We start from the raw sequence: 14,123 nt of genomic DNA, 5'->3' as shown, positions 1-14,123 counted from the left end.
TCTTGGCGGATAAATCATTATATGTTAGCTGGGTTGATAGTAAAGGGGATAATAGGCCCATGGAGAAAAGCAATAGATGGGTGAATCAGGAGACCTGATTTTGATACCTCATCGTGCTACTTAGTAGATGTGTGATCATGGGCAAATCATTAATGTTCTCCAGGTTCCATATTAATTTCTGGCTGCCTCAGTTTCCTCATCTGTAAATTGGGTTAATAATAGCAATTACTTCCCAGGGTTGTTGTAAGGATCAAATGAGATACTTGAAAAGTACTTAGCACAGTGCCTGGCACATAGTAGGTATTTAATAAATGCTTGTTTCCTTCCCCTTCCCTATGATTCAATAAAATAATAATAATAATAATAGTAATAATAGTAGGACTTACATAGGACTTTAAGGTGTGACATAATGTGCCAGGCACTATGCTAAGTCCTAGAAATACAAAGAAAAGTAAAAGACAGTTCCATATCCGTAAGTTTCATATCCGCTCAGTTTCCATATCCGTAAGATAAGGTAGTCAGACTATACAATCTCAAATTTCACGAGCCAAAAAGAAACACTAAAGCAATATGCTAGAGATAGCAATGGATTGTGATATGGATGACTTTTGTTCTCTCTGTTTGTGTGACTTATTTTTTAGCCTTTAAAAAATTCTCTAATGTTCTGTAATTGTGTCCCTGAAGCACAAGTATCAGGAGGACCAACTAGATTGATATGGTACCTCTGAGGAACTGTACTTTATTATGGAAGTGATTATCAGATAAGTTGGTCCTGCATATTTATATCTAGGTGATTAATAAGTGGTTAGCCATTATGTTTGATGTATGCCTAATGATCTATTTCAGGTTGCAGCAGTATGGCAGCATCCCATATCTCTTGTAGTCCCAATGACTAAAATGTCTATAAAGGGCAGCCTCTGGTCAGAACAACAGATCTGGGAAAAGGGAAGCATGTTACTATAATTTAGGGGTTTGGGTTGGAGAGATGATTATCTCTTAGAAAATGTCATAGGATTGATAGCTGGAAGGGACCTTAGAGATCACCTAATCCAAATCTCTCATATTATAGAGAAGAACTTGGACTGAATCTTTCTGACTTTCCCCTAGTTTTTTGTAAATGTGTCTTGAATGACTGATTAAATTTGGAGAAAGAGGGCAATGGTCCTGAAGTCAAATGACACGATCATTAAAGACTAGAAGAAACATGTGTATTACCTCTCCATAGCATCATGACAGGCCTTTTTATTATCTACCCTTTCCAAATAAGGTTGGCTTTGTCTCCCTGGATTTCTTGTCCTTGCCTCCCTCTGGAAGGCCACATTCAACAGTGGCCTAGATATGTTACTCTGAGTCACAAATGACCATGTCATGGTGCATTGTGGGAGGGAATCCACATTCCCATACACATGACCATGTTTCCTAAAATAATTCTTCCTAACAAAATTTTAGAATACAAAGTATGGTTCAAATGAGTATCCAGTAGAAAATAAACTCCTTGAGGGCTGGGACTGTATCATTTTTTATCTTTGTGTCACCAGCACCTTGCATATTATCTTGTACATAGGTACTTAATAAATGTTTGCTAGTTGTGTAACCCTGAGCAAGTTACTAAACTTATAAGTCTCAGTTTCCTCATTTGGAAAATGGAAATGAATAAGCATACCTACTTCACAGTGTTGTAGTGAGACTCAAATGAGATAATATATGTGCTTTGCAAACCTTAAAGTCCTATGTAAGTCCTACTATTATTACTATTATTATTATTATTATTTTATTGAATCATAGGGAAGGGGAAGGAAACAAGCATTTATTAAATACCTACTATGTGCCAGGCACTGTGCTAAGTACTTTACAAGTATCTCATTTGATCCTTACAACAACCCTGGGAAGTAAGTGCTATTATTAACCCAATTTACAGATGAGGAAACTGAGGCAGCCAGAAATTAAGTGTTTTGCCCAGGATCACATAGCTGGTGTCTGAGGTTAGATTTGCCATCAGGTCTTCCTGACTTCAGGTTCAGTGCTCTATCTACTGTTCCACCTGGCTGCCTATCCTTGGATAAAAAGTAGAAAGAGAAAGAAGGAATCTGAGAGGTCACTGAGTGCAATCTCCAGATTTTACAGATGAAGAAACTGAGGAAATTAAATTTATTTATTTATTTTTAGGCAATTGGGGTTAAGTGACTTGCCTAGGGTCACACAGCTAGTAAGTGTTAAGTGTTTGGTCAAGTGTCAAGTGTCAAGAGGCTGGATTTGAACTCAGGTTCTCCTGACTTCAGGGCTAGGTGCTGTGTCCACTGCACTATCTCGCTGCCCCCGAAATTAAATTTTTTTACTGGGAAAAAGGTCATGAAGTCTAGGCTGCTCTTCTGGACCATGATCTCCAGAAACTCTTCATCCTGAAAGATGACATCAACTCTGAAACTCAAACCTCCTCAATACTCCTGCCGCCTAGGACTCTTCCCTCCTTCTCAATGGAAAAGGTGGTAGGTGGACATTGAAGAGCTCCTTCCAGGTTCTCCTTGTAAGGAGGGTGCTCAGCTAAGCCATCTCCTCATTTACCACCCAGCTTCATCATGCCACATGCCCTGTTGGGTACCCAACTCACTTTTTAAAACTTTTTTTTAATATGTTGTCTTCCCCGTTAGACTGTGAGCTCCTTGAGGGCAGGAACTGTCTTTTACTTTTCTTTGTATTTCTAGGACTTAGCATAGTGCCTGGCACATTGTAAGCACTTAAATATATTTACTGACTCAAAATAATAAAGCTTGGGAATGAACTTCAAGTCTAAATGGAAGCTCTGAATATCAAAGGTACACATTTTGATCTGCCATATGGGCAGTGTGCTTTCTCACTAAATTTCCCCCCAAATTCACTGATTTATGAGGGCATTAGCTTGCCTCAGAATTCAGGAAAGTATTAGAATAAGGTTCTGGAGTTTCATTGTCTTTGCCTTTCTTGGTGATTTGTTTCTGAAGCCTAAGCAGAGGATGTTTCTGCCAGAAGTGAATGACCATATTCATCACTTTAACTAGATGTCAGAACAGAATCTTCCTCCAATGGCACAGAGCCTAAAGAAGATCTTGTTTATAATCTAGCTCTTTGTAGGGATGCAAGAGTATCTGTATTTTTAGGGTTCATATTGAGAATTACCTTAAATTTACCAAAGTTACTTTCAATAGATTTTTCTGATCGTATTTAACCAAAGCCTACATTCTACCTGGTCCTTTGGATGAATTAAAACAGAGGTCATTTGAGAAACTCCATGGCTATGGTTCATTGAGTCAATGTATCACAACACTAAACAGTTCCCATTTAAAGGCACTAGGGTCTAGCTAGCACTTTCTCCTTGCACAATCATAACAGTGCCATCATTTTCAGGGTAGACTTCTGAAGCACAATATGGTACAAAGAACATTGGATTTGGAATCTGAGCCCCACTGACAATGACTTTATTGCATACAGGCACCAGGGTCCAGATGGGCACTGGGCCCCTGTCACCCTCTCCAGGGCTGGGGGCCAGGAAGGGAAGAAGAGTCACAGGTCATTTCCCGGGGTGCGGCTGTGGGCTCTGGGGCTCCTGCAGTCTCTCCTGGCGGAGCCTGGAGCTGTTCGCCCTGGCCCTGGTTCTGCTTTCATTGTAGATCGCCATGATAACTCTGTCCTTCTCATCCATAAAGCTTCAGTGGACCTGCTCCAGCTTTCTGAAAGCAATGCAGTGCCTCAATCACCATGCCTCCCAGCATCAGCAGGAGGCGGTATCCCAGAACGCGATAGTTCTGCCTATGCTGCCTCTGCCGAGTTCCTCCGTAGTCCTCGGGACGCACCCTGTGGAACTGGGCCCGGTACCGAGCATCGGCTGAGGACCAGGAGCTAGAGCTGGAGGTACAGGCAGAGGCAGAGGCAGAGGCAGAGGCAGGGCGGTGGCTCTGGTAGGGAGACTGGAAGGTGTGATAGGAAGGTAGCATGGAGCCTCGAAGGTAGAGCCGGCTGTCATAGTCTCGACGGCTGGATTCCTTGCTCAAAACCCGGTAGGCTTCATTCAACTCCACAAACTGGTTGTGGAGAGCAGGGTTCTTTGGGTCTCGGTCAGGGTGCAGCTCTTTGGATTTGGCAAAAAAAAAAGCCCCTTTGACTTCCTTCGTGCTGGCATCTGGATGGATCCCCAGAAGCTCATAATAGTTACTATGTCTTGCCATCAGGCAGACAGTGGAGCTGAGGGGCCTGGCAGAAGGAGGGCATCGGGGACACAGCTGGCAGAGGTGAGGGACCAGGCAGAGAAGGGGCATTTCTGTGCCGGGAGGTCCGGAGCCCGACACCCGCCGCCATTTCCTTCTCCTGTCCGGGCCACATCAACTTACTATTTTTGTATAACCTTGGGTAAGTTCATTAATAAAGTGCTAGACTTGGATTCAGGAAGATCGAGGCTCAAATCCTACCTCTGACCCTTACTAGTGGCGTGACCTTGAGCAAGTCAATTAACTTTGCTAAGCCTCAGTTTCCTTACTTATTAAATGAATGAGGTTGGACTAGATAGTGATCCTATGATCCTCTCTCGACCTCAGCTACCTCACTTATCAAAGGAAAGGCAAGGAACAAGATTACCTTTCAGGGAAGGTATAATCTAGAACTAAATCTTTAATCCTTCCTTATTTCTCTCTGGACTCCAATTTTGACTCTCTGGACTTCACGACCAGGCATCGTTCTCATTATGAAAGATCACTCTACCCCTAAGGCCCTTTCATGTAATTGGTTAGTTTCTTCTGGAGCTTCCATTTTAAGATAAGTGCCCAGGCCAGCCATGTTCTCTCCTTCATTCCTTTCTGGGATGCTCCAATCAAATAATCCAAGAATCTATGAGGTACGAGAAAATGATGAATACTGGAACATTATGCCATCGTTAAAGAAAGATGTCAGCTCCAACCAGGGATTGGTAATAGCCCTTGTTCAAAATGTACAATAAGTTTGTGTTGAGTAGCTATCTAATGCATTTTGATGTTGTTTTGTGAATGTAACTTAAGATGAATGTCTCAGTACTTTTCTTTAACACCCAAGGAAATTTCCTCTTGACCTTGGGATTGGTAGAGGCCTGACTTTGACTAACAGACCCTCTTACCTTAAGATTTTACAGGTGGAAGGGAAACCACAAGGCCAGAAAGTAACAATGATGGAGAGGGAGAGGGAGAGGGAGAAGAAAAGGAAAGGAGAGAACGTGTGTGAGAGAGGGAAAAGAGACAGGTCCCACCAGATCCATCCTAGCTAGATTTAGCCTAAGTTCTAAATTACTGTTTTACACACTGATAAAAACCATTAAAATGGTAATGCCTATAGATTTGATGGCATACCTGTCAAGATTGTCAAGCAGGGACATATCCTCTTTATATGTCAGCATGAGCCTCCTCTAAACATACAGAGTATCAGAGAAATTATTAAAGATATGAAAGACTTATTATTTGTGCCTTTCAATAAAAGAAAGGGGGGGCACTCACGAAAGGTCAGATCAAATCAGATCCATGGGCTTGTCAACAACTTGAACCTTTGTGAAGGGTGAAAGTTGAGAACCAGTCTTATTTCTTGGGATGTTTTGGATTGTGGTTTTCTGGGGCTTGTTCTTTACAAGTCTACTGCCAATATGAGGCAGAATGCTTAGAAGAGTTCCAAATAGCCTCGGACTATCATCCTGCCAGGCTTAGTGACAGAGAGAATCAAACAGCAGCATAACTCATAGCCCTGCTCTACATCATAGGTGAATGTTCCACATTAAAAAAAAAAGCAAATTAAAATTCAGGTAAAATCATGCATTTGAGAAAAGCAGTAATATATCAAACTAAATTCAATCTGTCCTTTTCCTTTTCAAGAAGGCTAAAGCTATTAAAAATGTTGAATTTTTGTTATTTTACCAGTATGAATCAGACTAAAGTTACTAGGGAGATCAAAATTAATTTATTTCCTCCATTTTTGAAGTTTTCTTTTATTGCCTAAATAACCTAATGTCTTATTAAATAATTAGTACCTTTGCTTCCGTTGAAGACAATGGAACAAATCCAGAAAATCCCTAATGAAAAGATGATCAGGAAACAGTAATACATCAGAATGATCATCTGATTCACTGAATGGATTTAGTCATTGTCAGAGAAAGCAGGCTAGTGATCAAAGGATGAAAGAAAAACAGCTATGTTCTATTCTCTGCTGAGAACCTCCTTATAAATCTTGGTGACTCACATTATTCTCTCCACATTTTAAATGCTCATTAGTGACTCAGAATTTTTTAAGTGGTTTCTTTATGATTCTTTGACAGAGATCTTTTCCCAAGAAAACACATAATTCAATGAAATAGTTTATATTTTAATCTATTATATACTTCATGTATAACATTATATATTTTATTTGAGATAGAGATTTATTCTACTTATTCTGTAAAGTTAATAATAAAAAGCATTCATACATTCAAATTATAGAACAGTAATTTATAAACATTTTTAATTCCTCATCTTATTTCATAGCAATTTATAATGCCTCCAATACAATTAAAATGTTTCAATTAAATGCTCTATTTATCTATGTATATGCCTTATTTCATGATTATAGGCTCCTTAAATTTAGGGACCATATTTTATTTATCTTTTCAGTGTTTTGTACATGGTACATCCTTAAAATTTGTTGAATGATGAATAAATGTATGACAAAACTTGGCTACATTGATTTTCTTACCCCTGAATTGTGTTACCTGTTGAAATGTCTGAGTAGGGCCCTGTCAGTCAAACAGAATTAATTAAGTACCTACTATTTGCCAGGCACTATGCTAGGTACTGGAGACCCAAGGAAAAGCAAAACAAGAAAACAGTTCCAGCCCTCAAAGGGCTCACAATCTAGAAGTGATGAAGTAGATAAAAATAAAATATGGCTGTCCATTATTGTTCCATTTTTCACAGAATTGCTAGAAATATCCTGAGGTCATCTTACTTTAAGTAGAACACTATCTGATAACTACTTTTCAAAGGATTAATCCAGAATGGGTCATTTCTTGTCCCTTTGGTATTGTCTCTGTCAATATTGAACTCTATAGAGTTTGTTCATATCATTGGAGATCAAAATCAAAGTAGAATAATCTTGTGCTGACCTCAGGAATGAGGAATCAGGGCTCTGATTCTTCATAGTGCAATTAAAAATCAATTTAAAGAAAGGTTCATTTGGGGCAGCTAGGTGGCATAATGGATAGAGCTCCAGCCTTGGAGTCAGGAGGACCTGAGGTCAAATCTGGCCTCAGACACTTGACACTTACTAGCTGTGTGACCCTGGGCAAGTCACTTAACCCCGATTGCCTCACCAAAAAGCAAAAAAAAAAAAAAGGTTCATTTGGCATTGGCTGACGCAGCCTTGATAGTCTATTTACCACTGATATTGAGATATGACTTTCTCAGAAGTAGCATTGGGACAGGTCTGTCCACTGAAACCTCCAAATGGATCCTTCGAGACAATTGGGCACAGGTTCAGTACTGATTTCTTACCTATCTATCTCTTCACATTCTTTAGAGGCACATTTGCACAAATGATCTAAGTTATTCTTGACTGATGAGTTTCAGGTATTTTTTGGACAGAGGAGTGATTTCCTTGGTAAAGGGAACTCCTGAGAAGAAAACTCCATTCACTAATGTAAAAGCAGCACCAACTCATCAATATATAGTCTATATAAAGTTGCCTGAGAAACTGAGAGGTTAAGTGATTTGCCCAGTGTGAGTCAGGACTTGAACTAAGGTCTTCTTGAATTCCAAGGTCAGCTCTCCAACCAATATTCTATGCTATGTATTTATTTAGTTCAAATAAAATGATCTAGTGTACAGCTAGGTGGCTCAGTGGATAGAGTGCCAGGCCTGGAGTCAGGATGACCTGAGTTCAAATCTGGTCTCACAGACCCTGGGCAAATCACTTAACTCTGTTTGCCTTTGTTTTCTCATCTGTAAAACAAATGGCAAACCACTCCAGTATCTTTGCTAAGAAAATCTCAAGTGCGGTCATGAAAAGTTGGACATGACTGAAAACAAAAAATAATCTAGACAAATATTAACATACAAATATTTTGAAACACTTTAACCAGTTGAAGTTTTTGCCTTGACTTCTCCTAGAATTAACTAACTCACATGAAACAGACAAAAACAGTAGTTAAAAAAAAAGTAGTAAATGGCTGACCAATTGAACCAGATAAATAAACCACAAGTTAATTAACTATCATTTTAAAACAACTTCAGACCATTGTCTCTACTGCTATTTGATCACATGCCCAACTTATATCCTCATCACAACTTGAAGAATGAAAACAAAAAGCAAATCGCTTTTATCTAATTATCTTCTTTATTACTAATCTTCATAACTTGTGGTCAAAGAAATTATTTCAAATTTGAAAGTGTTTCTTTTGAAGTGAGACTTTTAAAAAATTTCCATAAAACATAGGAATTACAAGTATATTTCCTAAGTCATCCATTAAGATAGCTCACATTCATTATATCTAACTGTAATTTAAAAAGAAAACAAGTGAATTTTAAAACAACTCCAAAGAAAGAAAGCATCTCATAATTTATGAAAATATATCATCTGTTTCTAAAAAAAATGTCATAAAAGGGATATGATATTATTAATTTTTAGGCTAGAATTGGCAACATGGTATAACAGAAATAGAGCTTGGACTTGGAGGCAAGAGAGACCTGGATTAAAATCCAACTCCTGACATGTAAGCATGCAACTCAACCATTCACAGCCTCAGTTTTCTTATCAGCAAAATGGGGATAATACCCACAGTACTTATTTCATTGTGTTATGGTGAAATTCAAATGAGTTAAAGTCTTTGGAAGGCTTGGCAAACCTTAAAACAACATAGGTCCACTGTTGTTATAATTCTAGCTGTTAGAAAGATGTCTTGTTGTAAATATCACATAATATATTGTGATAACATCATATCAATCACAAAGACACTGGAGGAGGATGCCTGTGACTGCAGGGCTTATTTTTATTGTTGTTGTTTCCTGGATGGCAGAGGGTTGCCAATTTTAGTTTGTGGGTTTGTTTTTCAGTACTCCTAGGGATATTTAATCATGAAAGAAAAAAAAAACCACAACTCTTGACAATTAACTTGCTATCACAGTATCCTGGAATGCTAGAGCTAAAGGGTGACGTGGGACTTCTCTGAAATCCCTACTAAAATCCCATCTTCAATAGGAAGTCTTCCTCAATCCTTCTTAATTCCAGTGTTTTCCTTCCGTTAATTATTTTCTATTTATTCTGCATATAGCTTGCTTTGTATATATTTGTTTGCATGTAGTCTCTCCTATTAGACTGTAAGCTCAGGGATTGTCATTTGCCTCTTTGTATATTCCCAGTGCTTAGCAGAGAGCCTGGTATATAGTAGCTGCTTAATAAATGTTTATTGATGGATGGATTGATTTAGATAACAAGCATTTTTTAGTTTCTTACTCTGTGCAAGTCACTGGAAATAACCAAGCTCTGGGAATACTAAGTCAGAAATGAAATAGTTCTTGATGTGAGATTGGGACAATAAATATTACTATCTTCAAGAAAGTGAGGTTCAGAGAGCCCATGTCACACTAATCAACAGCCAATAAATACTTCAGTGCCTACTATGTGCCAGACATTGTGCTAAGCACTGGGGATACAAATACAAAACAGAGAGACAGCCCCTGCCTTCAAGAAGCTTACAATCCAATTGGTATTGTTAAGTCATTTCAGTCACGTCCAACTCTTGGTGACCCCACTTGGGATTTTCTTGGCAAAGATACTGAAGTGATTTGCCATTTTCTTCTTCGTGGATCAAGCCAAACAGAGGCTAAGTGACTTGCCCAGGGTCACATAGCTAGTAAATGTCCGAGGGTAGATTTGAACTCAGGTCTTCCTGACTCTAAGCCTAGTGCTCTATTCACTGAGCTGTCTAGTTGCCCCTACGATCTAATAGAAGAAGAAAATACACAGAAGGAACCTAAAAAAAAGGAGGGAGAGAAGGGACTGATGCCAGCCTTGATATCTGTGACATTGAAACTAAGCAGAAACACAGGGAAAGAAATTATGTTACCCTCTAAGTTCTGACCCCTATAAAGGGCTCTAAAGAAAACCCCTATAAAGGGAAGGCTTTCAGAGGAGTTTCTTGTTCAGCCCTTCAATCAGAGGCAAGACATATGTGAAGATGTAAGTGCTGAGTATCAAAGCTGAGTCAATCTGCATGATGATGAGATTTCAGGTGATGAGCTAATCCTGGGAAAGGCAAGATGTCCAGGGAGTCAAATTAGTGAGCTAGTAAGTAGCAGAGATGGGATTAAATTCAGATTTATTTTGACTTCAATATACTGTTTCTCTAGGAATTCTATTCTGCTTCTCCTCCCACTATACCATGCAAATAGAATGTAGTGGAATTTTGGTCTGGCAACTAGATATAAAGTATAGTATCAGGTGGGATTCATTCCCCTCTCTGGTACTTGTCCATCATGGAAGTCAACAACTCAAGTAAATTAAAGAGAAGATTGAAGCTAACAGTAAGTTTCTCTCTTTTACTCTGGTTACTTATGGTGTTTTTTTTTTTTTGTTTTTTTGTTTTGCTTTTCTGTACTTTCTGCTTTTATATAAATCACATCTAAAGAATTATACCTTCTTGTCCTGGCTGTATAATTGTACAAATAACTCCATGGGGTCCTTACTTCTACTTCCTAGAAAACAGGAATTAAATGTAGGCAGGCTAGAATCTCAGTACTTTTAGAATAATAGAATTGTCTGGTAAGAAGTGACCATAAAGAACATCTTGGCCAATCCCCTAATGTTACAAATAAGGAGGTTGCAGCCCAAAGAGGTAGAGTAGTTAGTTAACACACATCCATTATACTAAGGAATGTGAAAATTATGCATTATACAAAGAAATGTGAAAGCAGTCCTTCTTCTCAAGGGGCTCATGTTTTAATGGAGGAGATGACATATAAATAACTAAGGACGTATAGATAAACCCAGAGTAGAGGAGACGGCACTGATATTTGGGAAATGGGGTGAGAGGCTAAGAAAGGATTCTTACAGAAGGTAGGATTTGAGTTCTGATTCTTGAAGGAAGCTGGGAATACTACCAGCAAGAAATGAGAAAGAGTATTTTAGGCACAGGGTCCAGCCAGCTCAAGGGTACAGAGTCTGAAAGTAGAATTATGTATGTGTGTAAGAATAAGCAGACCAATGTAGCTCTGTCAAAGAGTATGAGGAGGAAAGTAAAGTATAAAAAGACCGGGGAAGGGAGAAGGGAGCCAGGTTGTAAAAGTTTTAAATCACCAAGAGGACTTTATATTTGATCCCATGGACCCATTAAGATTTTATTGAAGGTTTATAGAGTGATCATGGTCAAACCTATACTTTAGGAAAACTGCTTTGGCTGTTGATTGGAATAATGGATGGGGGGGGTGGGGGAGGAGATACTTGACTCGGGAAGATCAATTAGGTTATTGCAATATTCCAGGAGAGAAGTGATGAAGTATGGTGTTGTTCAGTCATTTTTAGTTGTGTCTGATTCTTCATAACCCCATTTGGGGTTTTCTTGGTACAGATACTGAAGTGGTTTGCCTTTTCCTTCTGTAGCTCATTTTACAGATGAGGATACTGATGAAAACAAGGTTAAGGGACTTGCCTAGGGTCATACAGCTACTAAGTGTCTGAGGCTAGATTTGAACTCAGGAACATGAGTCATCCTGACACCAGGCCCTGCACTTTATCCACTGTGCCACCTAGCTACCCCAATGAGGGGGCATAGTGAAGCACTATGACTTAATCACAGAACCAGTTAGTAACAGAAAAAAAAAAAGATTAGGTCTTCAGATTCACAGTAATTCAACAAACAACTATTAAGAATCTATTATGTACTTTACATATAGACAATGAAAGAATGTTTTGCTTGACTATGCATATTTGTTACATCCTCTCTCTCTCTCTATCTCTCTCTCTCTCTCAATAGGGTGGGAGATGGGAGGGAGAGAAAATAGATTTTTCTTAATTAAAACTTATATTTTAAAAAATAGAGAGAATTTATAATAGACAATGAATGTAGCATGAAATTTCAAATGAGGTCATTGTTTTGTTCTGTGTTGTTGTTGAGTTGTTTTTCACTCTTCATGACTACATTTGGGGTTTTCTTGGGAAAGACATGAGAGTGCCATTTCTTTCTTGTTTTACAGATGAAGAAACTGAGGCAAACAGGGTTAAGTGACTTGCTTGAGGTCACATAGCTAGTAAGTGTTGAGGCCAGCACTATTTTATTAATTTTACTTGTTTTATTTTGTTACAAGAGATCCTTCATGTAGTGAAAATAATCTGCAAGTGTTTGTAATGTTTAAAACAAAATCAATACAACTTTAAAAAAGACTATTATATACAAGGCACTATGCCATGTACTGGGGATACAAAGACAAAAATGAAATAATACTTGTCTCTAAAGACCTCAGATTCTCCTGGGAGGTACAACATGTATACTGAGGAGTAAAATGAAAAATCGCTCAATCGGAATTTATTAAGTACCTATCATGTTTCAGGTGATGGAGAAGATACTTTAACCAGACCCAAGGACCTGTGATTTAATTGGTTTAAGGAACTCCTGATGAGGAGACTAACTCCATTGGTGCAGTTCAGGGAGGCTATATGACTTACCCTGGTCACACAACTCAAATGTGTGTGAAGCTGGATTTGAACCCAGGTCTTCCAGACCCAGAGGCCAGCTCTATACACTATGCCACACTGCTGCTGGTTGGAGATACAGAGATAAAAACACGACATTCCCTGATCTTAAGGAGCTTACTATTCTATAGTGGGACAAAACAATCACACATAAAAGGAAATATGAGGTCATTTCAGAAGGAAGAGATTCTAGTACTCTTTCTACTAAGCCATGATATCTCTGTCTAACCAAGGGGAAATTATTTGTGGAAATATATAGGGGAACACCATAACCTGACCAGTTATAAATGTATTCAAAATACAGCTGAATTATAATTTTAAGACTTAGACCAATGTAGTTTGCGCACCCTCTGGGTATTTTCCCAATGTTTGCCTCATTTCTATTCACCATTCTAAGCATTTATTAGAAAAATAGATTGTTTTTCTTGACATGTTATAATAACTTAGCAGACTATTTTTAGACAGTACTATTCACCTACATTTTGAATAGCCCCGCTAATATTTATAAATGCCATCTCTACTCTTTTCCATGTCCCCAGGCCAAGAAAACATGAGCAAATTCTACTAAAGCAAGGACCTTTGGGGCTCCCTCATGAAAGCAAGTTTCTAGGAAAACTAACAGGAAAGGCAATAGCTGAGCACAACTGTTTATACCCCACCTTTTCATTCTCAATAGGCCTACTTCTTGAACCGCACCAAGATTGCTGCCTAATTTTCATGATGCTCACTCCCTGACTTCCCTTAGGCCTCATGAATGTACTTAGGTTCCATCTATGACTCTGACAGCCACAAGTCCCTTTAACTTCTCATGTTCTCATGAGTCCAGTCAGTCATGGGTTTAAGGCACTCAAATGAAAGAGAGATGCCACAGTTAGGGCAGTGGATCTGAAATTCACTTTTGAAAGGGCAAATGCTCCAGATCAAAAGGCTGCCTTCAACAACCATTATTTGGTCAGCAAGAACCAGTGACCTTTGTGACAGCCTTAATTGTCAGCCCAGTCAAAAGCATCAAAAAGACCAGGTCTATACTAATAAAGAAAACATATAATGGGTAATTCAGGTATATAGTTGAGGCAAAGAAAGAAACAAGGACTTTGTATTCATTATGTGGCTAATTCAGGTGAAAAAATCCTTAGGCTGAATTATTAAGATAACTGTCTGAATGGTTCACTTTTGTATATCCACTTCTAACAGCTCATTAGAATAGTTTAACAGTGAAGTATTGATGATGTATCTTCAGGGACTACCCCTGTGGCTCTTTACATACCCAGAAAAGAGTTTATTGCCAATATTTCTGAACATTTAAAATGCTATGTTGGTCCTCTTTGCCTCTTAGGAACCCTAGTTCCTCTGGGACTTTGTCAATGAACCACTTCCTTCCATAGATGTTTGTACACATTCTCTTCAAATCATTATATACATAT

At 38.6% G+C, this 14,123-nt stretch overlaps 1 protein-coding gene and 1 pseudogene across 3 annotated transcripts in view; both read right to left on the bottom strand.

The window, feature by feature from the left end:
* OXR1 (oxidation resistance 1) overlaps positions 1-14,123 on the bottom strand; it is a 477,474-nt gene that overhangs the window by 373,476 nt on the left and 89,875 nt on the right. The gene's annotated exons all lie outside the window — the stretch shown is intronic.
* LOC114034315 lies at positions 3,545-4,289 on the bottom strand (annotated as a pseudogene).

Source organism: Vombatus ursinus, unplaced genomic scaffold (genome assembly GCF_900497805.2).
Source record: "Vombatus ursinus unplaced genomic scaffold, bare-nosed wombat genome assembly UNPS02008961.1, whole genome shotgun sequence".
Classification (NCBI taxonomy): domain Eukaryota; kingdom Metazoa; phylum Chordata; class Mammalia; order Diprotodontia; family Vombatidae; genus Vombatus; species Vombatus ursinus.
Note: the sequence above shows the minus strand (reverse complement) of the source record. Positions and strands in the feature narration are given on the sequence as shown.